Source organism: Cuculus canorus, chromosome 3, assembly GCF_017976375.1.
Source record: "Cuculus canorus isolate bCucCan1 chromosome 3, bCucCan1.pri, whole genome shotgun sequence".
In the NCBI taxonomy this organism is placed as follows: domain Eukaryota; kingdom Metazoa; phylum Chordata; class Aves; order Cuculiformes; family Cuculidae; genus Cuculus; species Cuculus canorus.
Genome location: NC_071403.1, coordinates 56,947,414 through 56,974,965, shown reverse-complemented (window position 1 = coordinate 56,974,965; position 27,552 = coordinate 56,947,414). Strand labels below are relative to the sequence as shown.

The 27,552-nt window shown below is 38.8% G+C and overlaps 1 long non-coding RNA gene across 1 annotated transcript; it reads right to left on the bottom strand.

Annotated features, from left to right (window-relative positions):
• Positions 1-6,063: 6,063 nt before the first annotated feature.
• LOC128851910 (uncharacterized) lies at positions 6,064-20,950 on the bottom strand. The gene is made up of 6 exons (XR_008449442.1): positions 20,494-20,950; positions 20,079-20,105; positions 17,547-17,630; positions 12,219-12,339; positions 7,443-7,560; positions 6,064-6,649 (listed from the first exon to the last, which is right to left on the bottom strand). It is a non-coding gene; the product is annotated as an uncharacterized LOC128851910 (long non-coding RNA).
• Between the last annotated feature and the right edge of the window lie 6,602 nt (positions 20,951-27,552).

The window sequence follows — 27,552 nt, the reverse complement described above, 5'->3', positions numbered from 1 at the left end:
CCTTACAACTATATGGATAAAATAGTTTTGCTAAGTATACAAAACCCATATAGACTTTTCCCCTTCATGTTTTTCCATCCTATGCTTTTTCTAAACAGGCTGCATTAACTGGTCCATTATTATTAGGCAGTACTTCTGGTGTCAGCCAGATAGTGGGGCAGCCTGTATGACAGTTAATATCCAGTACATTTAATTTGGTTAGAAGTTGTTGAGATATTTCTCCCCACCATCCTTTTGGGGAAATTTTACTTTTTCCTCCCCAGAACTCCCCTTATGTTGGGCGCTGGCACAGGAACCTGTGGGACAGTGCAGGCCCACGTTCTGCCACTGGGAAAACTGGGCAGGAGAGTATCAAAGCCATCCTCTGCTAACACCATAATGCCAGGTAGGGCATAACAGGGAGGTAAGAAAACAGTCATGGCACTGAAAAATGAAGAAATAATTCCTGTCATCTCCGGTGTTTTTAAAGAGAGCAAAGGCAGTGGGATCTTTCACTCACTAGGAACATCCACTCCTTTCAGTGGAACAAGTAGCATGCATTTAGTTAATGTGGTGCTTAATTGATTTCTGAATGGAAGTTAAAATAGCTTTGTTGGCAATTTCATATTTATTCAAAAAATTGTTTAACAAAATCCATATGCTTTCACCAGTATCCTCATTAATGTTTTCGAACTCCATACCTATCATGATATATCCCCTGAAGTATAACATTTGAACTGTGTATTCATAAAGTACAAAGTATGTAAAATTTTCATTAACACAGAAAATTCTGGTCTGCTTCCATACAATATTTTTTTCTAAACTACATTGCCCCACAGTCCATATTTTCTGCTTATTTACTGAACTTCAAGGCAATGAATTGCTGCTGATTGCATTATTCAGCTATAAGCTTGTTTTATTCCTTCAGAGGGTGTTGGGGGAAAAGGTCCAGAAAAATCTATTGTAGAGTGGCAGTGCTCCTGCTGCATTTATTCCAGCTTGGACTGGTTCGTACTGGACTCCAGTGAACTGGTGACGCTGTGATACATTGAAAAGCAAGGAAAAAGAGAAATCGGCATTTAACCTGGCATAAGAAAGTAGCTGCAGAGTTACATTTTGTTTTTCTATCTCTTTTTATACTGAAATCTGCACTCCTGGGTATAGAATAATTTAGGTTGAGCCTTCTTTCCCCAGAAAAAAACAAAACAAAACAAAAAAACCCTGCTTTTTTTTTCCCACTAAATTGCTCTCTCTTTTCCATTTTAAACTGTTTCCAAGAATCCATCTTTTTCTCCTTTCATTTAGGATACCACTATGTACTGCTGCTGCAATCATCATTTGTATTACATGTCATTTTTCACCAGTACACTCTTTTCTTTGTGTCACATCAAACATAAGCCATAGCTTTTCTCTTAAGGTCTAACTATCTTTTCTCCCAGCACTGAGAGCTTAACTCCTACCTCCAGCACTTGAAGTGCTTAGGGACATGGTTTAAGGGAGTGTTGGGAATGGTTGGACTCGATGATACAGTGGGTCCTTTCCAACCTGGTGATTCTATGATTCTATGATACCAGGAACCACCTGGAACCAGAAGTGCCAGATGCTTTCATCCTAATTTTTTAATGTTCTCAGGCGAGTATTATACTTTTGTGCTGTCTTCTGTTGGTGCAGGTGCTTGTGAGCAATTCCAGTGCTCTCCACCACCATTGTGAAGCGACTTCATTGCTCTCTTCCAAATGCATGCTTATAGTTCTCCTTGAAACTCCCCTAGTTCCCACCAGAAACTTGAAAAGAGCTGTGCTGCTGTAGGTTGGGCTAATAACTGGCTGGCATCAGCTGTGATGCTGAGTGCCTGTTTCTCTTTGCTTTGAGACTCTTGCCTGTGTATCCCTTTGCTTGTGTTCAGGCCCTAAAGCTTGTCTGTCTCTGCTGTGGGCTGTTACATGAGACCAGCACATTGATGTATGAAGGCAAAAAGACAAATTCCTGCTCGACTATTGAGTAACATCCACCCACTGCCTTGTAATGTAATTTCACTCAATGTTCTTCGTATATAGGAATAAGAAGAGGCAATGATACATAAGTGTTACTATAAAAATCATTATATGAGTGCATAGGTGTTTAAATAGTGGTGTCCCAAGATGCTGTAGCTCTGTGTTCAGTACTTGCCCTACAAAGATTCCCTCTGCTCCTGTGTGCTGTGACCAGGATCCTCCTATAACTCCCCTGAAAACACTCAATATTTTCTGGGTTCTCCTCCCAGCCTTACAATTTGGTGTGATCTTTGTCTGTTCTTTTAATAAACATATGCTTGATTTCTTTAATACAGGACACATTCATCAAATATACAGGTCATGGATCTGGAAACTGAAATCTTGGTTTTGTCTAATATCAAATATAGAGACAATGTAAATATTCCAGTTGTTTTGTAAGTTTGTTTCTCATAGTTATTTAGCCCTTTTTTGCACTTTGCTTGTCAGTGCAATAAGAAAATATCTGAGTTACATATTCAAGAATGAAATGGGTGAAAAGGCATGCCCTCTACTTTCCCCAGATTTCAGAAGGACTTAGAGAGATCTGCATGTGCTATTTTAAGAAAAATTATAATAAAAAAATCTCTATTAAAAATAACTTATTTCTGTTGTGTCCTTCATAAAAATGTTAGGGCTTTTCAAAGGGCTTTTATGCTTTTTGTTGTCAAAATGCTAGTCAGACTCTGTGTTTAATTACTAAATAATTAAACATTGGTGGCTAGAAAAAATGTATTAATTATGCATCTCCTAGGCCACAGAGATAAGCTATTTTATCAGGCTACAAAATGATTTACTATGCATAAAATTTAACATTTAATAATACCATCAAGAACATTTATCTTAAATGTTTCCATGCTCCAGCCCTGTCTAATTAATAGTTAAATGTTAGTGCACTAGTTGTGATTTTTGTTTCTCACTCAGTGAAACTGAAGTTGTGGGTTTGTTTTTTTTTTTGTTTAGTAGCACTTGGTTGAAACTTCATCAAATGTTGCAGATGGAGTGATGCACTTGGCTCGTAAAAGATAAGCAACAATAAACTTTATTGATACAAAGCAGTGAGCCAGTAACATTCAATGGTAAACGTGACAGCGGTTTAACAAGATTTGATGGCAAAGTGAATTATTTACTGCATAGAGGACAGGGGCAGACAGAACTGTCAGGGAGACCCTCCCGTGGAATCATGAGGTTCAGAAAGAATCTCCTTATTTCCTAAGCTCCTCAGAGAGGAGTCTAGCTGTGGCAGGATCCAGATTTAGCCACAGACTTAGTCAATGTTTTATATCTAGAGGATTATATATACGCACAATCAACCCTTTATGCCACTTACCTAAGATTTTCAAAGTTTCATTGTATTTATTGGTCATTTACTGAGGTTCTGTTGTGGCAAGGACTCTCTCAAACTTGAGGAGTAACCTTGAGAGGCATCCCTACTCAGAGGGAGATCCTAGTGTAGAGCACACTTGTTCAGGATTGCTTAACGAGTTATCATCACCACAAACTATACAACAGAGTAAACAGGTTGCCCAGTATAGACTCCAGAATCCTGAGATACCTCAGAAGTAAAGTTCAGGAAGAATGATCATGAGGAATATTTCCTATTACAGACAAATAAAGTATAAACAGAACAGGACTTGGGATCAGGAGGTATTTTGTAGGTTAAAGAATGCATCCTTCAGGCCTGCATTTTCATGCGTAACTACAGAAGCAGTGAAGACTGTTTTGGCTTGACTAGCATTAAAAAGTGTGCACTCGAGCAAGTTTTCCAATGCCCTCTTGGATTTTGGTTCCTGAAAGACATTCTGCACTTGACAGCTTATTAAGCTATTCAAGAGCAAAGCCGAAAGGGAAGCCTTTAAGCTGAGCATTTGTTATCTGCTAAAGTGCAGAAATATTGGTTTTAATCCAGGCAATGTATAGACAAAATATGGATTGGGCAAGATGACATGTCCTCATAGTCTCATACTTGAGTCTTATCCTTACTAAGATAAGACCCAATGTTGTATCTTTGGATGAAAAGATATTTGAAGTGCAAAACAGTGATTTCTGCATGAAACTGAAGTCCTACCAAGAGTGACTGCTCAATTATCAATTAATTTACTCTCCTCCTTTTTTGGTAGCATGCAAATACTGGGGCAACCTTTCACTGATAGACACCATCAAGAAGCCTAAGTATCTCGAAGCAGTGTTAAAGATACTGCAAACCCTCATTTTATTCCATTCTGAAACTTTCTCACAACTTTTCACTTCCTTCTCCATTTATTCACTGTTTATCTTTTTCTTCCCTGCAGACTTCTTGGAAGCGTGGGAAGAGTCTTAGACACTAGAACAACTCATCATTTCCTTTCTTTCAGGTGAAGCCTTTAATTAAATAATCCATACATGTAGATAGGGTGCATTCTTCTCTGACACATCACCATTATGAAAAATTCTTACTGGGTAAGAGAATATGGATAAAACTTCTTGTGTGATAGCTGCAAAATGGCAACCTTATGTAACTGAAATTCCAAAGGCAATATCTGTCAGTGTCACAGACAGTGACTCGCTAAATTGTCTAATAAATAAGTAAAAATGGAATTCAAGTGAGAGTTGTTTAGAGGACATGAAGTATAAGTATCCCCTCTAAGGAGACCTGCTGAGTTTAATGGTAACAGCCATAAGAGTAGACATGACTTGTATTAGACCAATGTTGAAGGCTTGTCAAAAAAACACCACTCCTAATCCTTCCCCCCGCTCTCCCCAAAATAAAGTTTAAGAAGAAAAGCTGTCTAATTTGAAAGGCTAGTGCACAAGATATATCAAGAGAGCCCGTCAATATAAGGCCAGCTTATATTTACCATATGCCCATTTGGTTGCTCTTGGCAGTATTTCGTGTCAGAACATGGAGAGGATGGAAGCTCATTGGACTGAGTAAAACTTGTGTGGGATCTCAGGTGGCACTTTGAAAGGCGAAGAAAGCAGTTCAGTACCAATAGTTTTCTCCCTCCTTTTGGTCACAGAACCACAGGATACTCGAGGAGGTGACCTGGTTCTTTCTCAGCTTCCTTCCTTGATCCTCAAAGCTGTCTGTGGTCTACATGTGGATCTGTAGTATCTTTCATTCTGTTCTCTTGTCAAGTACCATGGGCCCATGCTGGCGTTCTAAGTTGCCAAACAGAGGCAGTGCAAGCACTGCTGCATGCTCCACTCTGCTGCCACGGGGCCAGTGATTCAGCAAAAAGTCCAGTGGGAAGCTGAGTTAGCCCTTGAGCCTAGACCTGCCAGAGTACCTGTTCCCCTTCTTGGCAAAGTCAAGTCACAAAGGGTAAGGCCAAGAGCACTGGTTGAAAGCATAGAAGAGACGCTCTCTTGCCACACCAGTCACTGCGACATTAAAGTTGAAGGTTGATCTCTGCTAGCAGGTAGTTTCCTGGACCAGCGCTTCATGCAGTGTGCAAGTTAGTGTGACCTTTTTATGATATGCAGAACTCAAAACAACTGTTACGTATTTTGCATAGACCCCTATCCTGGCATTGCAGGAACTTAGATGTGAGAGTTAAGACTTGGCAAGGTATCTTCTTGTAAGCACGATCTTGACATGAGATGCCTTGTCTTATTTGTAAACTGGTTTTCAGCCTTGGAGCTAGAAGTTTGATTTTTATCTCCTTAATGAAATCAATTTGGTTTTTAATGCTTAGATTCAGCTGGAGGTGGCCCCAGGGGATGCTGACAAATTTGGGGTGTCTCTTCCTTTAAGGGAAACCATTTGAAATACAGTGGTAAGAACTTAATCCTCAGGAAAACTGTTCTGTGAGGTGTGTAACAGGCTGGAGAGCTTCTTCTTCCAAGCTACAAGATCAGTATAGGAACTAACATAGCTGTGTTGTGATCCCACTGGCACAGAAAGAGCGGGACATGGATACCCCTTCCTTTACCCCCTTTGAGACACCAGGCAGCTCTGGGCAGCTTTCAAAGCACTTCACAAGGTGCTCTTGCCTCCACTATCAGCAGTGAGTGTGGTTCCTCGTCTTCTGAAACAAAAGCAGCAAGGCTGAGTCTAACGGGTGGAAGATTGCTTTTTCATTTATTTTTTTTGTAAGCAGTTATACAAATAAGAATATTCTTATGATCAGAGGAGGAAAACCACTAAAATACTGATTAACAGCATATAACAGTCCATCATTTTTTTTTTTCCCTCTTTGCTGATAAGCTGGTGTTGTTACAGAGCCTTTGGTTATACGAAGAGGTGATGCAGAGTCAGGGCTCAAAGCACTTGAGAGCTAGGAAGGAGCTGAGAGGGAGTCTTTGGGAAAAAAAAGCAAGTGCTGTTGCTAAGGAGCAGTCTGAACAGGCTGGCTGATTTGTAGATCCAACTGCAGCTCGGAGTTGCCAGCCTCTGAGTCAGTTTTGGACATGCTTGGGATTAGTGAGTTTGCAGTTTGTATGAGACACAGCTGTGCCCTTGAAGAAACAGATAGCAATTCTGAGCTTGATTTCAGCTTTTTCTCCTGCTGGTCTCTGAGACGTCTGTGACAAGAATGCTGTGTCTCTATATGTGCTGTTGGGGAAAGAATTATAAGGAAGACAGCTCTTCTACTTCAAGTCTCTGCTCTTTCAGTTCATCTCTAAATCCAATATTATTCAAATGCTTTTTTTTTGCTCTGCAAGAAAAGCAAAGTTGAGGCAGTGATAAGGTTTTATCTATAGGGAAAATTTCCTTTCACTGGAATAAAACTAGACTTTAGGGACCTGTGAAGAAATTACTTCCTTTTCCTCTCCACAGATTTGATGGGGTTTTAGTAAGAGAGTGATGGTGATGAGGGAGTTGAGGAAAATGGGGCAAAGAGACAACATCTACCTATCTGCAAGTACAAAATGCATTTAGACTTAATAAAGGCAGTGAGCAAAGGGATGGGACTTGAGCAAGTGGAAAGCCTTGATGGCTTTGACAAACCTTTCCTTATTCTCTTGAGCTAATTGTGTCACTTGACAGGCTGGCATCAGGGTACAGTCAAATTCTGACAGGCTAATTTGAGCTTGTGGTTCCAGTGAAACATGCATACAGCACTCATTATATTTAGTGACAATCAGTGTCATTTTCTGCTTAAATGAAGACAGCTCAATGCATTTATTCAGCTGCCTATCTTTAAATGAAGCAAGCAACCCAATGATGAAGGAGAATCAAAAGGGTTATATCAGGGGGTCTATTTGTACTCTTGATAATGCTCAGGGTCCAGAAAGAGGGTGGGATGTTGACTATTAAGTTGGTGTGACTGAAACTGAGAGAAGGGAAGACATGAGGGTAATTGCCATAACCTGCTATTTGATGTGGTAAAGCGAGAAGAATTTTCTTTTCTGTGATAATTGAGCTAGGGATTGAAAGCACTGGAGAAAAATCTATCCCTGCTGCCTCCTGGACACTGAATAAGCAAAACCCCACTCATTATTACTTACTCTTGGGACGGATATTGGGGAAAGCAGCCAGATGGGTTATATACTGCTGGAAGATGGCAGTCTCAGTCATGATCTGCCCTTCAAAACTAAGGAAGTTGGACTGCACGCAGGCTTCACCCTGGAAAAAAAATAATGATTAGCATTAAAATTCTGCAGTTAGAAAGCTAAGTGATACATAACTTAAAAAAAAACTCCTTAAATTATTTTTCTTTGTGCTATTAACTTGCATTTGCTTAATATCACCTTTGTATACATGCCCCAACAAATTTGATTTTGCCCACAAAATTACCAGAAAAATGTCTCCTGAGGGCATAGGGAACAAGGAACATAATTTTTCAGTGTTGGCTCATGTGTTCTTTTATATCTGTATAAGTTTCAATAACTGGGAGTTAAGACCTGATCTATCCTATGTTTTGTTGCATTATCTTTGGGTAATGCTATAATCTTCACATCGTTATGCAGTATGTGTAGTGAAATGAAGACTCCATGACATACTTCTCTCTCCTTTCCAACTTTTTAATTCCTTGTCTCTAGAAGTGGTATTTTTCTCTTGGAGTAGATGCAACTATTAAGTGTGACTGTGAAACACTTGCATACTGTCTAAATCCTTATTGCACCAAAGGAAAAAAAACCATGTACATCTGGAATGCTGTACCATAAGAATTATTTATTTGTTTGTTTGTTTATTTTGCTGATCACGGTTTAGGTCTGTGTGCAAAACAGACAGCTTGTGCAGAGATTGTTGTCCTTGATCATTGTTGAGTTTTGTTATGATTAATATTCTGGTATAGTCCAAAACCCAAGAATTGGAGACATGTAAGACCTATTTGTCTCAAGGTCCTATCTGTCATCCCGTTCATGTGACATAGCTGTGAGTTGTACAGTCAAGAGGTATCTAAATTTTTTCTGGTCAGTGAAGGCCCAACACTTGGCTAACCAAAATGAAAGAAGTCTGACTTAAGCTATATTATGGTGAATCCATGTAGCATGGAAGTCTCTGACTTTAACTTCCAGTCTACTATTAGTCTTGGTTTGACAATTTACAAAATTCACTTGTCACTTTGTGGGGAGTGGAAGGGAAACTTGCATTGAAAGCATACATGTGAGTTTCACTGAATCTACTTGGATCTAGAGTCTGTCTTTGAATTCCTTTTACTACTGATGGCAGAATTTATATTTTTATGTTTTGTTTGCTTGTTTTCCAAAAGCCATTCCCCTAAAGAGCGAGGAAAATGTAACTGGTACGTTATCTGAGAAATCTGATAATTTTCTGTAAGCTTATTCAGTTTTGGAGTATTAACACATTCATCAAGATGCATCCCCCTCTTGCATCAACAGAATCTTGCATTTCCCTGCAAGGTTATCTTGATTATGTGCTAATGTAATGATGCTGTCATTCAAAATGAAGATCCACATTTTAATGCTAATGTGCTGATTTCAACTTTGGAAAGAAACCCGTGCTTAGCTCTGTCAAGGCAACTTGGTGTGACATATGTCACACTTTGGAATTGATCCAACTAGGTGTTATGTTGTAAACACCTTGTTTCCCCTCTAGTTTTTAGATGCTGATATGTAATTTATTCCAATCAGGGTGTATTTTGACAAGCCAGCTGAATGGGATGCAGCTGCTGTTGTTAAATATTTCCATCTCCCTCTGCTTTTCAGGTTTTCCCAGATGTCATCATCTTCAGAGATCTCCATGCTAGCATCGCAGGCAGATCTGCCAGGGCTTGGAAGGAAGTGGGAGTGGACTAGGCTGGAAAAGTAGCCCATTATGCTCATTATAGAAAGAGATGGACAAAAGGTTTTGATTGGAAAAGCCTTCTCTGCCGATGAATAAGTAATTCACTCGGATACTAAATCTGACGCTTACTGAGCATTTGATGAATGCTTTGAAAATTCTATATGTGGAAAGACATTTCATAATAATGTGACTTGGAAACTGTGAAGCAATAAGCCTTTTAAAACCAGAGATTCTACCTCATTTGAAATTATGTTGGTATTGCTTTGGAATACAAAAACTTTGACAGCCAATGTATTTCCTTCCATTCCGTAGACCTAGCAGGTAATGAACATTGTAGTAGACTTCACATATCAGTAGAGATGCCTGTCACCTGAACCAGTCTTCCCAAGATAGCCAAATTTTTGCTGCATAACATTTTAGAGAAGTGTTTCTACAATTCATCATTGTCTTTTGCGGAGAAGCTAGCAGTGGAATTGTTACACAAGGTCTTTTAAATGTGTGTCAATCTGAAATAGCCTATGATGCTGTCTGCATCTTTTGAAATTGAGTTGTTGCCTCTCAAAAGACTGAAAGAAAGGATAGTAAAGATTATCTGTATTTTGTTTAGTCACAAGTGTCAGACAAATTTACTTCCCCATCCTAAACCAAACATATATGCTTAGGGCCTTCTGTGCTATGGATTATCTGACTATCTAGTTGACTTCAGCAGGGCTCTGACTTTCTCGCTCATTTAAAATGGCATCAGAAATATTTTCTCAAAAATTTGTTTCCCCTACAATGGCTACTTTTTTATAGTATCTCTCTAATTTTTTCTGCAGTCAATATTTTTACCTCAACAGTGAAGTAAACTGGGAGAAGGAGGGACAGAGTTATACCTTTGTTAAAGTGGAGGAAGGGAAATTTGAGCTAGGTCTTGGTTTTTATTGACTCTTTGTTGCTCTGATTGCGAGGGCTAGGAAATAAATTTAAGTCTCTGAACTGCATTCCATATACCAAACCTCTTTACAGTGAGAATAATTCTGTTTTGTGTGGTGTTTATTTCTTTTCCCTTTGTTTCTTCCTGCTGCCTTATATTTCATTTTCATATAAGGAAATGAGGAAAACATGGGAAAATAAGTTCACTCATTCTCTTGTCATCATCCACTGATTCTGTTCTCCAAACCTAGATGAATTAGGCAAGGGACAAGTGATGGCAAAATTTATAGAAGCCGAAAGCACTGTCAAAATCTAGCTGTCCATGTTACAAAGTGAAATTCTCCTGAATGCTGCCTCCTCCTTACAATTAAAACCCTCAGTATTACCTCTACATATCCAAGGTGTTGATATTATGAACCTATAAGCAAAACGAGCAGCAGTGTTGTCAATGTTCAGATTCAGGAAGAACCTGTGTATAACATGCCTCTAATTTCTTAATACTGTCTCTACAAATAAAACATCAAGGGTCACAGTTTCTTACAGTTGTGATTCCCTCAGACGTTTCATCAGGATAACCAGCTTCTGTTTTACCGCAATCTATCTTATTTTCTCCCTTCATAGTGCCTGGTCTAGAAAAATGAAGTGTTGACCTGAATTAAGTGCACAGGGTGATGTAAGCCAAGCTGAAATCTGTATGATAGGGTTTATTTCAACACATCTCTGCTTTGAATCTGGGAAGCAAAAGAATATGTTTTGAGAAAATGTCTTTTTTTTTTTTTTTTAAATTACAGTAATTTAGACTATTTTAAGGGAAACATTCTGCATGTTTTGGAATCGCTTGAGAAAAGGTAGACAGTGGGAATTCCTGTCCAGGAGAACAACTGAATTATTTCACACATGGAAGAAAAAACACTAGTTTTTTTATCTGAAGTTCTGCTCACTGGTATAATTATATGACAATCATTAGACACTTTAGAAAAAAGCCACTAAATGTGCACAATTTAGCCAGGATAAATGAAATTTCTGCTGTAAATATACTTTGAAAATTATATTCTGAAGGACTAGTTCAGAGTTCAGAGCCCATTAGTCTGGTCAAGCGCACACGGCATGCAGTAACATTTTTTAGTACTTTTTTCTGGGTTACTTTGGCCAGAGAGTCTTACCGGACCCTTCCTGACCCCTCTTGTATGGAGGAACCAACGTGAAAGTGCTCCTTTGCTATTTTTTTTTTCCTTTGCCTTGTTAAGTTTCTCTCAGACATTTTTGGGCATAAATATTTTTATTGACATTCAACGTAGATTTCACTTCTGAGTAAGATGTATAAACTTCTGGCACCGTCCTTCATGCTCTAAATGGCTGGAATTGATAATGGTGAATACTGTGCAACTTTCAGTGTAAAAAAGTGAATACCCAGAGCAAAAAACACTTTAATTCCTTGTGTGGAAAATTCACAGATTGTACAGTTCAAGCCTATTTAAAAAAAAAATAAAATATTACGCGTGGGACAATGATACCTGCTGAAAAATAACTGCTTTTAGGCTGTAAATCAAAAAGAGGTAAGCTTTCCTTTAATAGCTTAGCAACCAGAACCTTGATTTCAAATATTATCTGAATGACCAACATTATTTTTCTGTCTTCTACTTTTTATAATGGTAAAAATGTTTTGCTAGCTTTGTGCTTCTTTTTTTTTTTTCTGCCATATGATAATCAGAAGTTGAGCTATAAGGATTTATTTTTTACATGAATGCTGAATTTATATTTGATCAGTAGTTACAGTTTCCTAGAAATTTAACAATCTTCAGTGTGTCTTGAAACAGTCTTCTTCTATTTTTGTTTTTTTTTTTTTTAAGTAGTCTGCTTTTAATAGATCAGCTTGTGGAAGCTCTTGTCCTGATTTAGCGCACACCCCCACACTCACACCTGCCTGGCTCTGCCAGGTCAGTAGATAAACCGGGCAGCTTTTATGCCTGATCTCCATGCCCCTCAGGAAAAGAAAATGAGAAAAAGAGAGATTTGTGGACTGGAAAATAACACTAAGACAGATTTATTGAAACAATAATAATAAAAGGAAGGTAATATTAATGAGAAAATAAGAAAATATTCACAAATATACAAACCCAATTCAAACTCCCCAGATAACAATTCATCACTACTGACGCTGCAGCACAGGCATGGGGAAGATCCCAGACTGGCCTCAGTGTCAGATGGGAGCAGGACTCAGGAACCGGATTCAGGAACCTGCAAATGGGTTCATGGGCAGACAGACAGACAGATGCATTTAGGGGGGTTGACCTCGTAATCCCTAAGCTTATATAATGACTGTGACATGTATGGCATGGAATACTTCCTTGGTCAGGCTTGGGTCACCTGTCCCAAAAGCCACTCCTTGCAGATGAAAGGCTTCACCAGCAAGTCTAGGAAGGCCTTAATTTACATAGGAATAGATGTGAACAGTGGCCTTTCTGCGCACTAAAGTCCTATTATCTTGGTGATAGTTCTCAGGCTTATGACTTCTAGAGGCAGCCACTCTCTGAGAAACTGTGTTGGCAAGCTTTAAGAGCTGGAGTTTTGAAAGGGGCTTAGCTGAAAAGTCAGATAATATGTTCTGCTTTAGACCAAACCAGAACAGCTGTTCAGTACAATGGGTACAGCTGGCAAATAAACAGCTCCATGCATAGGCATTGATCTGTTCTTTCCATGCTGCCTTCCACACTGCAGTGGCCAGCATACCATCGTTCATCAAAGGAGACTTACGGCAGTGATAATATCACTGCTGAAGTTGATGGAAGCAATATACAGATCTACAGCTGTTTAACCATTCAGCTCAGCTTCCCTTGTCGATATCGGAAATATTATGCCTAGGTAGATAAAATATTGTGCACAGATGTTGCATTTTTGCCCCCATGCAAGTGTGAGATGAAAAAGCGTTTCCTTCTCTCTTCTTCGCACTCCTGTCTCTGGCATTTATGCCCAGATAAAATGGGCAAAAACGTTGTTTCCAGAGCTGTACATAGGGGAAAAAAACTGACATATCTTAGAGTATTTCTACTGCCTGACTTGAATTGCAATAAGTAAAACTTACTATTGGTTTGTGTACTTTATTTCTCATGCCAACTTCTGTTTCCTGTCTGTTTCTTCTGCTTGTTCTCATCTACAGTCTCATTCTACAACCATAAGCAATGCAATGACTAGTTTTTATTGTTCTGCATAAAAATTATGCTTCTTTAAGAAGGAGAACTGAGAGGATGGTATTTTTCATTACGTCTTACTCCTTTCCCATGCTAGCTTGTACTGTCAATGCTTTCTCTGTAATTTTTTTTTCCTTTTTCTCTTTATGATTCATTTTGCAGTATGGCAATGGCTTTTTGTGTATACTTTTGGTCTCAACACTGCCACAAGCAGAGCTTATATTGATGGCTTGCCATAGCAGAGTGGAAAAAAAAGGTTTTGGGTAAAAATATGAACACGGCAAGTTCCAACTAGTTCAGACAAATTCTAAACAATGCGACTACGACTGGAGTAGTGTGCCATATTGTGAAGCTGTTGTCAGAGAAATTATAATCCAGGAGTTTACACACAGAGAATTGCAAATCCACTTAAACTTCCCTTCAGAACACAGTTTGCATCATGGAAAGGAAAGGAATGGGAATGGGCGTAAATAAGCTGTTCTTAGGGCATAAAACTTCAGGAGTGAGTAGGGAGGAAGATTGTTGCTTGGTAATCTGAAGCAAATGCAAGTATCAGGTATGATATTTATTTACAGATATGCTAGTTTTTATACTGTATTTGCCAGAACTGTTATCTGACATAAAGCTCATTTCCAAGCTAGAGTCTAAATATATGCTGAAATAGTTCACAATTATTAGAACTTCTGCTGATGTTGCTCTGGGGTTAGGATTGTTCAAAGATTATGCGTTAACACTGGTGGTTTTATTGCACCATGTGAGCCTCTATGAAATTTAACCTAACAGTGCTGGATTGAGCATGGATAGCAAGATGGGCCAATGCCTTTGGTAGATGTAATGTAAACCACCATTTCACTACTGGTTCACAGATCTCCATCAATGTGGCTACCCGCCAGTTGCTTACACTACTTTTTGGCAAACAGAGCCTCATGAAGCTGCAAAACAACCTACACAGAGATTCCGGAGACCTCATAGTGGATTTTGTCTCGATATACAGTGTCGGTCATTTGGGTGGAGATGATACTAGGTGGTTCTCAAAGGCGAATTATCTTGTTGATGCAGAAATTGCGGATTTGCAAGAATAGAGGTTTTAATGTGATTGTTTAGATTGGCTCCACTGAAGCAATTTACAGCTTTGTTTTAATCTGTCAGGGAGCTATTTATGGTAGTAATACTTTTGCATCTTGGCCCAGGACCATGTTCAGTGTTGCAGTGGACTTGCATGATAAATGGATGGTTGGAATCTATGAAAAAGTGTCAATACTTCTGTTTCCAAAATATATAGTAATATTCACTGCTCCCAGGAGTCCATTATGTGCTCTGAGGTAACTTTTATCAAAGCAGGGGTAGTACAGCTTCATATTATGGATTCTTTTTGTGCCCTCTTATTGCCTCTTTCTGATACTTCATAGCCATCAAGCCGCTTGTGATTAACATAATACACACATTTGCGCACGCTGTCTGTTAGTCTACAGTTTTTTTGCTATTAGGTTATTTCTCTAGAAAGTCATCCTCTCTTAAATAATTTGTTAGAAGCTTCTTAGGAATTTATACCTTTATATGGACAAAGGAGCACCCAGAACAGAATCTGTACAGATGGAGCAAATCTGGCTGGATTCTCTGCTCCTAGGAAGTGACTCACCTTACATCTGTGGAGGAACTTAGAGATAATTTTGCTTGTTGGTTTCACTTCCTCTGTCACATTTTTCTGCATGTCTTCATTCTGGCCATAAGTAGTGGTAGAAATGATACAATGTGATGAGGTAGCGACTTCAAGTGTCTGGCCTGGCTGAGTTTAGGTTAGCACAGAACTTATTCCAAAGTGACACAAACAGTGCCATTTGAATACCTCCTGTTTCCAGATTTCTTTCTTTCAGGGCTCTGCTGATACCTTAATGAGTAGAAGCAGACCAGACTTGTGCTTGCCACGTTATCTGGTGTTTATGTGTTGCTGCACTCTCCATGTGGGTCTAGACTTTGCTGCTGACTCGCACTAGCTTCACCACCTATGTCCTGCACTAACCTCTTGTCTGAGGGTTCAAGGAGACCTCATCCCTGTTGCCTCTATGTGGGCGTCCTACACTACTTGGTGTTATGGTGAGTACTGAGCATTGGCCCTCTCCTCATGGGTCACCTAGTGGAGGCAGAATGGAGGTCTTACCTTAAGCTCAGACATTTTCATGTGCAGAATAGCACAGATCTATAGGTCATTTGTCCACATTGCTCTCTATAGTGCCACCTTCAACAGAGGCCTCATCTCAGTGTGTTCTTGCTGTTTCTGTGGGTTTTTCCTTGTTGCTTTACCAGACAGAGCTTCAGAGTACAAGCTGTCAGGGCAAACACTGTACCATCTCCTTAGGGTTTCGTTCCCTCCTTCCCCTCCCCAAACTAACCTTCAGAATAACTTGAACTAGTGCTCCTGCATGGGAACCCTTGGTCTCATGGTTAATGTAGAATTAAACATTTCCAGGGAAGGCTTTGCTCTACCTCCAAATATTTTAAGGCTATTTCAAGGGCAGCATGTGGGAGATGTCTGGAAAAGCGTTGATATGTTTTATCACATTCATGCTAAAGCAAAAATAGCTGCTCAATTCAGTGTGGTTACTGCATATTAACAATTTTGTTAATGAAGAGTGTTTCTGCTGTTTGCCTTTTTGATGCTTGCCTAAACCTTCTGAGGTTGTCCTTAAAATGGTTGTTTTGGTCATTTTTAAAAGATATTTAGGTTTGTATGTATTCCATGAAATGAGTGCTCTTGTGACCAACAGACCTTTGAAAAGCCTGGCCCTAGTACGTTAGTCTAATTGCAGTCTCATATTTTTGCTTGCTTTCTGCCTTTTTTCAGGGTTGTTTTAATTGGATTAAGCAGGTAGTTGATGATTCCAATTATTTAATTGTAGCCATCTCTAAAAGCTGTTTTCCTCAAGAAAAGACTTCCAAATACAAGTATATTTTTAAAAAACAACATCACCCCCCCAAAAAGAACCCAGAAAAGTGACAAGATTTATATAGTATTCTGACAGTCAAGGTATAGTATAATCCATAATTGCATTGCTTTTAAACTTTACCTCTGTGCCCTGCCTGTGAAAGCTTAGTAGCAGCTCTCCAGTGAAGAGTTTTCTATTTACTAGTCAGTAGCAGACGCATACAATTGCATAATAATCAACGCTGTATTGAACCTCCTTCAAAGGGAGATTATTAGTGACAAATTCGCTTTAGATTCTGCTTTGGGTTTCAGTAGAAAGAAATTAAAAAGGGTTGTGATTAAAGGCCATACTCAGGACTTCATTCAGGAGATATCAAAAGGCTTTACAAAGGAAGAGACAAAAGATTGAGGATTACCTTATTGACTAGAGGGCTCAGCTACATTGAAAGAAATTAAACTGGCCTCTGACTTGGCGCTTTGGTTGTGTGGCCCTGGAAACAAAACCACTGTCCCTCCTCCCTCAGTCTTGATGCCTCCCTGGTTCTGACCTTTTCACTTCCATGCACAACTCTGTGGAATTTGGTATAGCCTTAGAACAAAAGCCAGTGGTGGCTGGAGTTGAGGCAGAAAGGGCAACCTTGTACTGTTGGTCCTAGCCAGGGTTTGCTCCACCCTCCTGATATTTGGGCTGAGCCACACTCTGCACTCATCAGATTGATGCAGAGATAGCACACTTGGTGTGATAAGATATGCCCAGGATCTGGTGTCTCATCTGTTAAATCTGTAATGCGTTTTAAATCTGATTCTCAACTGATTATCTTTTGACAGTCACTAGGCAATTGCTAAATACTAGGATTTAGCCCACTAAATAAATGTGGGCTGCCGCTTCACAGCCCACATTAAAAATCCAGCCCTGGAAATCATAGAATCATAGAATCACCAGGGAAAGGACCCACTGGATCATCGAGTCCAACCATTCCTAACACTCCCTTAAACCATGTCCCTAAGCACTTCATCAACCTGTTCCTTAAACACCGCCAGGGAAGGTGACTGAACCACCTCCCTGGGCAGCCTGTTCCAGTGCCCGATGACTCTTTCTGTGAAGAATTTTTTTCTGATATCCAGCCTGAACCTCCCTTGGTGGAGCTTCAGGCCATTCCCCCTTGTCCTGTCCTCAGTCACTTGGAGAAGAGGCCAGCTCCCTCCTCTCCACAACCTCCTTTCAGGTAGTTGTAGAGAGCAATAAGGTCTTCCCTCAGCCTCCTCTTCTCCAGGCTAAACCACCCCAGCTCTCTCAGCCGCTCCTCGTAAGACTTGTTCTCCAGCCCCTTCACCAGCTTTGTTGCTCTTCTCTGGATGCGTTCCAGAGCCTCAACATCCTTCTTGTTCAGTTCAGTCCTGACTTCTGTACTTGAGCTCTAGAAAGTGATCAAACATAGATCAGACATAAAAATTTCCTGCTGGTTTGATACAAAACAAATGATCTTATTCATTCATATATTTGGCTTGGTCTTCTAAACTGACATATTAGCATAGACGGGTGCTGAGTGCAACTTCCTGCTTTTGCTCTGGAAACTGAATATCATCCCCAAAGTAGGAATTTCAGTACCTGGCCTCTATGTGCCTACTTCATCTCCTAGTCTCCAGTAACAGTTTCTAATACTGGGAGAACTGCTGTGCATATCAGAGGTTTGGAAGATGTTTTACTCTATGTTGAGAACCTGCAGTTCCTTTGTGTTCCTAAGAAAGATTTGGAGGGTTATCAGATGATGTGAGCATGGATGTTGGTTGTAGCCAAACTGGATACACCTTTGCAGAGCAGGTGTGTATATTGCTGAAATGTGAAATATAAAAAGGAATTAATAAGCCTTTTGGTAGCATGGTGAGTTTACTCTTGAACATCGAATATCTCATCTGTATGTTTTCCTGTTAATGAAATTGAGTTAGTCCTGAGTTCATTTCTAGTTCACATTTCTCGAAAGGCTTTGCCTATCATTTGTAAAGCTTCTCCAGCTGCTCTACAGCTGAGTGAATTCACGTTGACATTTCATTACTGACTGAATAGCATAAAGTGCAAATGTGACAGAGAAACTTTGTTGTTTTAAATTCCATTAAGATCCTTGACTTAAAACCTGAAGCCCTTAAAATCAGATATTCTTCATGGAAATCTGTTTAAATCTGTGTAGCCAAGCACAGAGGCAGCAAGAGGAAAAGATACTGACAAAATCATTGAAGTGCAGAGGAAGGATATTCAGTTGAAATCATGTTTCGTTCTTCCAGGTTTGTTACATGGGAATTGAATGAAAAGCACTGCACAACCAAATGCTTTGCAGACATCATTTGCTCAAAACTCCACTTCCCCATTTAATGACTGGCAGTTGAACACTTCGTGTATCTAGAATTTTCTTTTCCTGTTTTGGGAATAGTGTTATGGCCTTCAAACTACTTGCTTTATCAGTATTATAGTAACTTGAGTCCAAATGACTGTAATTGAAGATTCTATTCTGATACCATGCAATAACTATAGAAAAACCCCAAATATTTTGATTGCATGCTTAGACTGAGCAAATGGAAAAAGTAATGTTCCAATATTAGCCTTTCACTAGATGAGAGATTCCATTTTTTCTTTTCTTATAAGGTGCCATTTTGAATAGCTTTGTGCAATGAGCAGCTCATTTGTTTTTAAAGCTGCTATTCCAGGCTTCGGAGACTTTTGCCTTTTTATTAAAGCTACAGCAAGTCATGCAAGTTTGAAAAAGAATAAGTGTAAAGAATAATTGCTATGTTTGTGAAAGAAGTACTACAGTTCTTTTAGTTAGTGAAAGTAGTCAGGAAAAGCTCAAGGAGTACAATGAATGTATGAAAGAAAATTGTTTTAATGTCTTCAAGCACAAAGTTGTTAATCTCAGATTAACTTCGAGTATTGACTACTGCGTGATACTTTGAGAAATATGGCACTGTTCTTGCTTCTTCTTTCTATGATTCTTCACTGTGAAGTAAAAAGTGTTTCTTCCACGAGGAATGTTAGCCTTGTATCTCTGCGTTTGTCTCAATTTCCTTCTATTCTGCTGCCTTTATTACATCGCTTATATTCAACATCACTACAGCTAGTGTTTAAATGTGCAAATACCAATATGGAAAAACATCCATATTATGGAGGAGCATTTAGGTCTGTTGATTCTAATGATTTATGCTTAAAGCTTTGCTGAGCTGAACATTCTTAAGTCATGTTTCATGTTTCCGAGCTATGATAGAAACATAACAAAGCAACTCAGGTGACAGAATTAATCTGAGCTATTTTAATAACAAATAGGTAGTGGTCTGTAATTCTCAGGGTCAAGTTATGTTGCAAGCAGAGATGTGTAGGTGTTAAAAGCAATGTATTCTGCATTGTGTTACTGAAAGTGAAGCATGTTATTTTATCTCTTTAAACTAGTAAAAAACCCCAAACCCCAACAAAACTGGCAGATCTAAATTTTTTGGAAATTCTCTGGAGCCACAGTTCATACAAAGCCTGTATTTGATTAACCACTAATTATGCAAAACTAATGTAACCCCCCAAAAATAACCTCTCATCCACACCAAGTATCAGCTTAGAAATGCGTTCCCCAGGAAGCCACAGGGCTGTGCAGTGTAGCTGAAGGCTGGGGAACAGCACCTCTTGCAGAATGGGTGAAGGTCTGATAGAGAGCCCAAAGTGCGTTTCAGATCTGATGGAGAAAACAGCTGATGAAACCTGGCATACAGTTAATAGGGCACATTATATAAAGAGTTCCATAACATTACTTTAAATTCACTTTTTAGGATACAACTGTATTTAAATTCTGTACAACTTACTGACAAAATTATTTGTTCCTGAACCTTACCTGTATAGAGTAGAACTGCTCTTGCTGCTGTTAGAAAAGAGAAGAAAAGTGCAAAGTAAAAAATAAGGGGATTGAAATATTTTTGTAAAAAAATACAAATGGTGAGCAATCATACTCTTCTGAATAGTCAATTGTCATGGTTTCATAAAATCATAGATTGATTTGACTTCGAAGGGACCTGAAAGATCACCTAGTTCTAATGCCCCTGCCATGGACAAAGATACCTACCACTAGACCAGGCTGCTCAAAGCGACCCTGTATTATCAAGATCATTTCCAGCATAAATCCAAAACATGGACTCATACTAGATACTGTAAAGAAAATCAAATCCATCTCAGCCAAAACCAATACACTCCTCCCACCCCCCCCCCCCCCCCCCCCTTCCCCCGGCTTCATTTTAACTTTTATTGCTTACCATGACATTATGTGGTGTGGAATATCCCTTTGGTCAGTTTGGGTCACCTGTCCTGGCTGTCTTCTCTCCCATCTTCTGGGCCACTCCCAGCCTATTGGCCCTTGAAGGCATTTGTGGGGTTGGTTAGACAGACTTGAATGCAGTTTGAGCGCTGTGCAGTAGTAGCCAAAGCACTGATGTGTTATCAGCACTGTTCTACCAACAAGTGCAAAGCATGAAACTATATGGGTACTATGGGGAACATTAACTCCATCCAGCTTGCATAGATACGCTTGTTGCTAAAGTTATTGCATAAGACTTTCTAACCAAACTAAATGTCATATGCAAGATATTCAAGGTAATCTTCATGGATTTATAGCTTCATCCTTGTATGCAGATAAAATGGATTGCTTTGGACAGAAGAGTAGATCTCATTGCTGTTCGGTTCGTGGGAGAGATCTCTGATTTTTAGCTTACTCTTTGCAGACACTAGCTTGTATAACTGATAAACGTTGTTGGAACACAGGGAGCTGTCATTGCTGTGGGACATTCTGGTCTGTCACACTGGAACAATAAATCTCTTCTCATACAGCTGCCATAACAATCAATCTATTTTTCAGTCAGAGGATCAGTTGTGGTTGTTGTCTTACCAGGTGCAGATAAATCATACAGTGTGTGCTGCTGTGATATTGGTAATGGGAAGGGAAAGTTCAGGAGATATTCTGTTGACAGGTAAGAAGTTTTGTCAGTTTTTTTATTGTTGTTTCACAGCTTTAGGGTGAATAGAGAAGTAAGCTGAGGTCTGTGTAGCTATTTGAAATGTTCAGGAAGCTCCTCATTCAGGATTCAGCAATTGCTATAGCCATATGCTTGTCAAGTCCTTGTGGGTAGTCAGGCAGATCTTTCTCCCTGGTACATACGACAGAGCTACAGAGCTGTATAGCATTACTATTAGTAGCAGAATTTCTCAAGGATTTAACCAAAGGCACGTTTTTGACAAACACAATACTGAACTTTCTCTTTCATATCACCAGCTGACGACTTTCAGTTAATGTTGCTGATCGGGGCCTACAAATCTGCCAAGTTAGAGAATTTTCATCTTTGATTCTGGACCATATCTTCAGCCAAGGTTAGCTGACACCTTCTCCAAGTTGTACTGTACCCTCTGAGAAACCTAGCCCTTGATCTGCTCCGTTTCTCTACTTATTCAGTGTTGACATATTTTATGATTCTGCCTTGGAAATGGAAAGCTTGACTGTTTTATTGAACTCTTGCTAACAATTGGCTCTGTATTAAAAATCACCCTTGCCAGAGCTCAGGAATATTTTACTGCTGCAGGAAAGCTTATGAGCATCAAGCTGAATGTGGACTTTTTGTCAACAATGCTTATTAGGCTTTTTGTTATACTTCTTTTTTTCTTTTTTTGTCTAGTGGGTAGCACAGTCTGTGTCTTTCGAGGGACATATATAACAATAGCCATGCCAGAAAGGAAGCGCACTATGAAGATAATTGCATCATCACAGACATGGACTAAACCCTGGAGGTAAGAGAAGTCTGTGAATTAATCTCACTTGACAATTATAACCATGGATAATGCATACTAGACATGAGGCAATTTAATTAGTGAAATTAAATAGTTAAACCACCAATGCAATATACACGCTTACATTTTATTTCTTTTTCTTTACAGTAGTATACACTATTGTATTAACTCAGACTCGATACCAGAATTTTAACTTTCTACATCAGTGTTCTATTCATATATTTTCCTTTCCCAAAGGATTCCCAAACTTTTCATCTTTAACAGCACCTTTTGCTACAGAAAAGTACCCACAGTCCTACTTCAGACTACTAGATTGGCAATCTTTGTGGTGACTGGGTGTCAAACTTAGTGGTGACTGGGTGTCAAAAATCTGGATGAGGAAGGTGGGACTACAAGGTTAACTGTGCGAGAGCTATTTCTGGACAGAAGGAGCTGTGTATTTCTCAGGTTTCCTTTCCGAAAAGGGCAAGGAGCTGTAGCTCACTTTCAGGTATAAGATTGTTAAAATTATTGTCATTTTATGTATAATGATGAACTTGATCCTTGGTTGCTTCTATAAACAATCTCAGGGAAACAAGAATTGCACCTTGTAAATTCTTATGTAAATTCACTGTTCTGTATTTCCAGCTTTTATTTTTTTTTTTAAAGTTTTATCCCTCCTCCTTTTTGTACACTTCTTTTGTCCCTCCCTCAGACTTCTGCAGATAATTCCACTCCACCCAAAGTGTTTTTATAGCTGCTTATTGTTTAACCAACCAGACTTCTCCTTATCACTTAGTTATTTGGGTTATCAATTTATTTCATGATTTTCTATTTCTCTCTCTCTTTTTTATTTTCTTTTTTTTTTTTTTTTTTTCCTTTTTACCACTAGCAAATTCTTCAGCAAGTCTGGGAATATAGTTTCCCTTGTGATTATAAGGAAATCTGGGATTAAGTGCTAATAGTCAGTGTGGCACAGCCTGTAAATCCATTAAGACAGTTAGACCTGTATGAAAGGTCAGGAAAAGTAACCTTTTTCAGCTTTACCAATCCTTAATCTCATTAGTTACCTCAAAAAGTTATGCTTTCTCTTCTGGTAGAAGTAGCTGTATTATAATATCTGTCTATAAATAGGTCTTAAATCAGCTGCAAGTGGATAAAGCATTGTCCCCGAGGACACAAAGGCTTCATGCAATTTCTGGAACATGCATTTTGACCAGTTTCTCAGAATTGGGGGTAGTGGAGAGAAGGACACTAATGAGGCTCAGCTTACCAACTGGTGATCCAAGTATCCAGTGTCTGACATCTTTACAAATTATTCCCTCAGGCACCATCATTGTGGTATTATCTGTATTGAACAATGAACAGCATTTCATGATATAATGCATGTTTCCTGAAAGCTTGGAAAATTCTTTAAATATAGAGCAAGTTGAGTGAAGCTACTCAAGGTAAAGTGTTGTTACTTACTTGATCTTATGCTACGCTTTCTATCTGCCCTTGGAACACATAGTTTTTTGACACATTTCAAGAGTACACTCTTGCTTTTTCTTTTCTTTTGTTTAGGGACTTTCTGCAGAATTACAGTCTAAATAAATAAGAGAATTTAAAGCAAAAATTCTTAGTGTGATGAGATGTTAAGCTTACCTTGAAGTGACCAAAATCTAAAGTAAAATTTAAGTTAACATTCCATCTACAAAAAGCCTCTTTAGTGACTGTACTTGTTTAACTATGGCACTGGTCAGGTTTCATTTTTTTTTCAGAGGTTGCTGTTGTTCTGTTTCTTTGTTTATTCTACTTGTCCTTTTTTATTTTTCCAAATAGCACTTGTCATGGTAGCAGAATTTTCAATGTAAGAGATCCCGATCTGACAGAGTTATGACTTTTCTGTCAGAGACACTCTGCTACTCCACTTGCAGAATCAAGTGTTCTCCATCATGTGTGAGTCCCAAACAATGTTGTAATTAATTCAAATGAAAAGCTCTTGCATCACGCTGGTTGCAAATATTCACATGCTAGCAATTCAAAATACAATCTTGTATTTTTCCTGGTCAGATCTTCAGTTAGTGATTTGGCTCTGAATTACATAGACTGTTGGACAACTGTATTATCCAGAATATCTGAGTCCATTAAGAAACATGAATTGTGTCACAGGATGCATCTTTGTTTGCTTTTTTAAATGCCTCCTTTCCCCAGAGGCAGTTGTTTCTGTCGAGGAGTGCCTTTACAGGTTCTGGTTTTGTTTATTTATATCTGTACAATAGCTGTGTATTCTAGTATTCGCTATATCTGGAAAATCTGCATCTGTTTTAATTGCTGAATATTATTTAGGCCTGGATGTCATCTTTTGTTCAAAACCTCCTTTGCAGAGCTGTTTTGTGAGTATTTTACATTTCATTTGTGCAAGAGCTTTAACATGAGGTGCAATGTAGTGTATGGAGAGTATGATTCCATTTGATGTCATATGGGAAGAAACAGTTCGGGAGTTCTGTCTTTGAACTAGCTTACAACTCTGAACGGTACTTGAAGAGGCTGTTTCGTCTAAAATGTTACTTCCACTGAATTCAGTGAATTTACATGTATTTGCTATTAACTGGGTTCTAGAGAGGACTGATCAGGTACTGGAGAGGGATCTATTGTTATTGAAATTCTGGGGTTTATTTGAAGCTGTGGCTGATCAGATTTCTATTTGTCCTGAAGTTTCTGATAAGAATACACCCTGAAAAAGAATAAGTGGAAAGAGAAAGATGCTTATGTGACTACAAGTGAAAATATTCCTCTGAATAAATTTAGTCCGGTATTTGTAAAAGTGTATTTCTTTATCAGTTGAATGAGTAATACGGTATAATGAGGACCAAGAGTTTCTCTCTTCATCACTGCAATGAATTTTAAAGTATTTTATAATAAAAGTTCTGCTGCTTGTCCAAGAATAACAACTGTGTTTTATAGTGCGACTTGCAGAATTCTTGTTCGGAAACTGTCACTCAGCATCCTTCTGCTACTTAAAGAGTAGGGCCATGTATAACAAGATTTTGGATTTGCAGCTTAGTCATGTGAAAGACTTTAAAAATATGGTTTTAATATTGAAAGAATAGACCAGTCATGAGTTTCAGATGTGTTTATAGCCCTGGTTTCACTGCCTGAAACTCAAATTACTTTTTAAAAAAATCAAATATATGGGATATTTTAAGCTCTCAATTTAGATTTCTTAGTGAAAAAAACCCAGCATATCTGTGAAAGAAGAGAGGATAAAGAAAGAAGTATTGGATTGAAAAAAGCTAATGGAGGACAGCAAGGACTCATTTTGATTTGTTCTGACTTTATGAAATGTAGATTTTACAAATGTGTGGGATTTATTTTTCTGTATTAAAAGGAATAAGAGCCCATCAGTCACAACTGACCTGTATATTTGAGTCTGGTGCCATCAGCAAAATGCAGAGGATTTTCTCTTCCTATTAATTTTATACAATTCTGTCATCGAGTATGCATGTGGAAATCTCTTTAATTAGAGATCCAAAATACTAAAAAAAATAATAGCTATTTCATGTCAAGTTCTCAGCTACCCTTCTTCATTATCTTTACCCTTTGTGTGTCAGTAATGAACAAATTCTAGACAATAATGTAAACGTTGTTTTCTGCCTACTGTCATATTCTGCCTTACATATATACATGACATGATTCTGAGTCAATATTTTGTTTAGTAAAGCTGATGAAAAAATATTTTCCTATTTTCTTTTTTTTTTTAAAAAAGGCAGAAAACAGTTTTCAGAAGTAAACCTGTTTTTTCTACCTTCTATATTCTTTCATATAAGGCTTTAGAGGAGTTCTTACATATGCCAAAATCTTCTGTCATTAAACATTGTTTGAGCTATGAGAAATCTGCCAAGTGGTCTCTGCAAAGAGACAAATGTATAGCATATTATGGAGAGCTTGTAACTGCAGCAACAGGAAGCATATGTGATCCTGTAGGCTTGGTTCTTCATCAGTCAATGCTCAGGGCACAACACATCTAAGCTTTGTCCTTTTTATGCCCTCAACTTTGACAATCAACTAAGTATCTGGCTGTTGCAGGATGGATTTCTGTAACATCATTTACACACCAACCCACACCCACACACCCTGCAAATCATCGTGCAAGGCAAGAATTGCTTGCTGTAAAGTCACTGCAACCCTGTTTGTGTGCTACTTACTCTGTGCTGTAGGACTGTTGCTTAGGTATGGGCATGTATTTCTGCAGGGGTGGGAGGTAGCGGGGAAGTCTTCATTATCTGGTTTCTCAGTTACTTTGCAATGTCAGATAAGTGCAAATAAAGAGACAGGATGCAGGCTGAGGACTGTAAGTCCACGGTTCAGGCTTTGTTATTGAAGAAGCAGCAGTCTCTCCACATGGTGTCAGTAAAGCAAAATTCCTGTTTTGCAGGCCAGATCGATATGTTTGCCATAATAAGCCCATGATCACAGCTGACACTACATCTATTCAAGGAAAGGAAGGCACATAGTGCCTAGTTATAACCAGTACATTACAGTACCAATCACAGGCAGCTCCTGAGGCTGCACCCCCTCCTTCTGAGCAAGATGAGGGAAGGAGAGGAGAGCTTTGCCTTGTTCCAGTAAAGACACCAAACAATGATGAATAGTCTTCTGCAAGAGAGAAGCACAGGAGGCTCTGTTGCAATAGGCATGCACAAATCACCCTCTAAGGTCAGTGATGACAGTGCTTGCCTTCTTAGGGTGTGCATTAGCTTTCATTTGTTCTTGTCATAAACACAGAAGAATCAAATTAGAGCTTGAGCTTTAATAGAAATTTTCCCCTGCCTTTTCTCTCATCTCCCAGTCTACCAAAATGCTGTCACAAGCCTCACTCTGGGTCTGTCTCTTATTAGCAAAAATGTTGCTGATCCCAGAGGAAAAATTCAGATTGGCAAAATACCCCATTTCAGGAAAACCAAGTCTTCAGCTCTGGATTGTGATGCATGTGTGCAGCCTACTCCAGTTGTCAAAGTGATGGGTTACTGATTCTAATTTTGTATCCCAGCCTCAGGCTGCATCATGTGCCATAGGCACCTAAAACACTTAACTTTCTTGGGAAGCACAAAGCTCTAAGAAATGTGTTTTCTCTTATTCACCCTCTTCTTTATCCATAGTAGTGGCAGAACTATGGCCAGATGGATGTCTACCCTGATTTGGTAGGACAACTTCTAGGTTATTACAGTGGAGTACAAAGACCAGAATTCCACAGTTTGGAAACTTTTGTTCACAAGAACAAATGAACAATAGCAAAAAGTCATGAAAACGTGACTGAACTAGAGCGTCATGAGTACTCTAAGTGTTATATGAGACACAACTTCTTGAATTTTTATTGAAAATGCAGAAAAATAAAGTATATCCCCTGTGTTGTTGGCTTTCCCAGTGTACTTCAATATGGATGAGCTTAAATACCTCTTTAAACTAGATAAAGAAGAAACTTCTACTGTAAATGAGAGAGATAAAACTCTGTCAGAAATGCTTTGTCCTATTCCAATAAGAATGCAGAAATGGGTCAGTGTAACAATAGTTTCCTG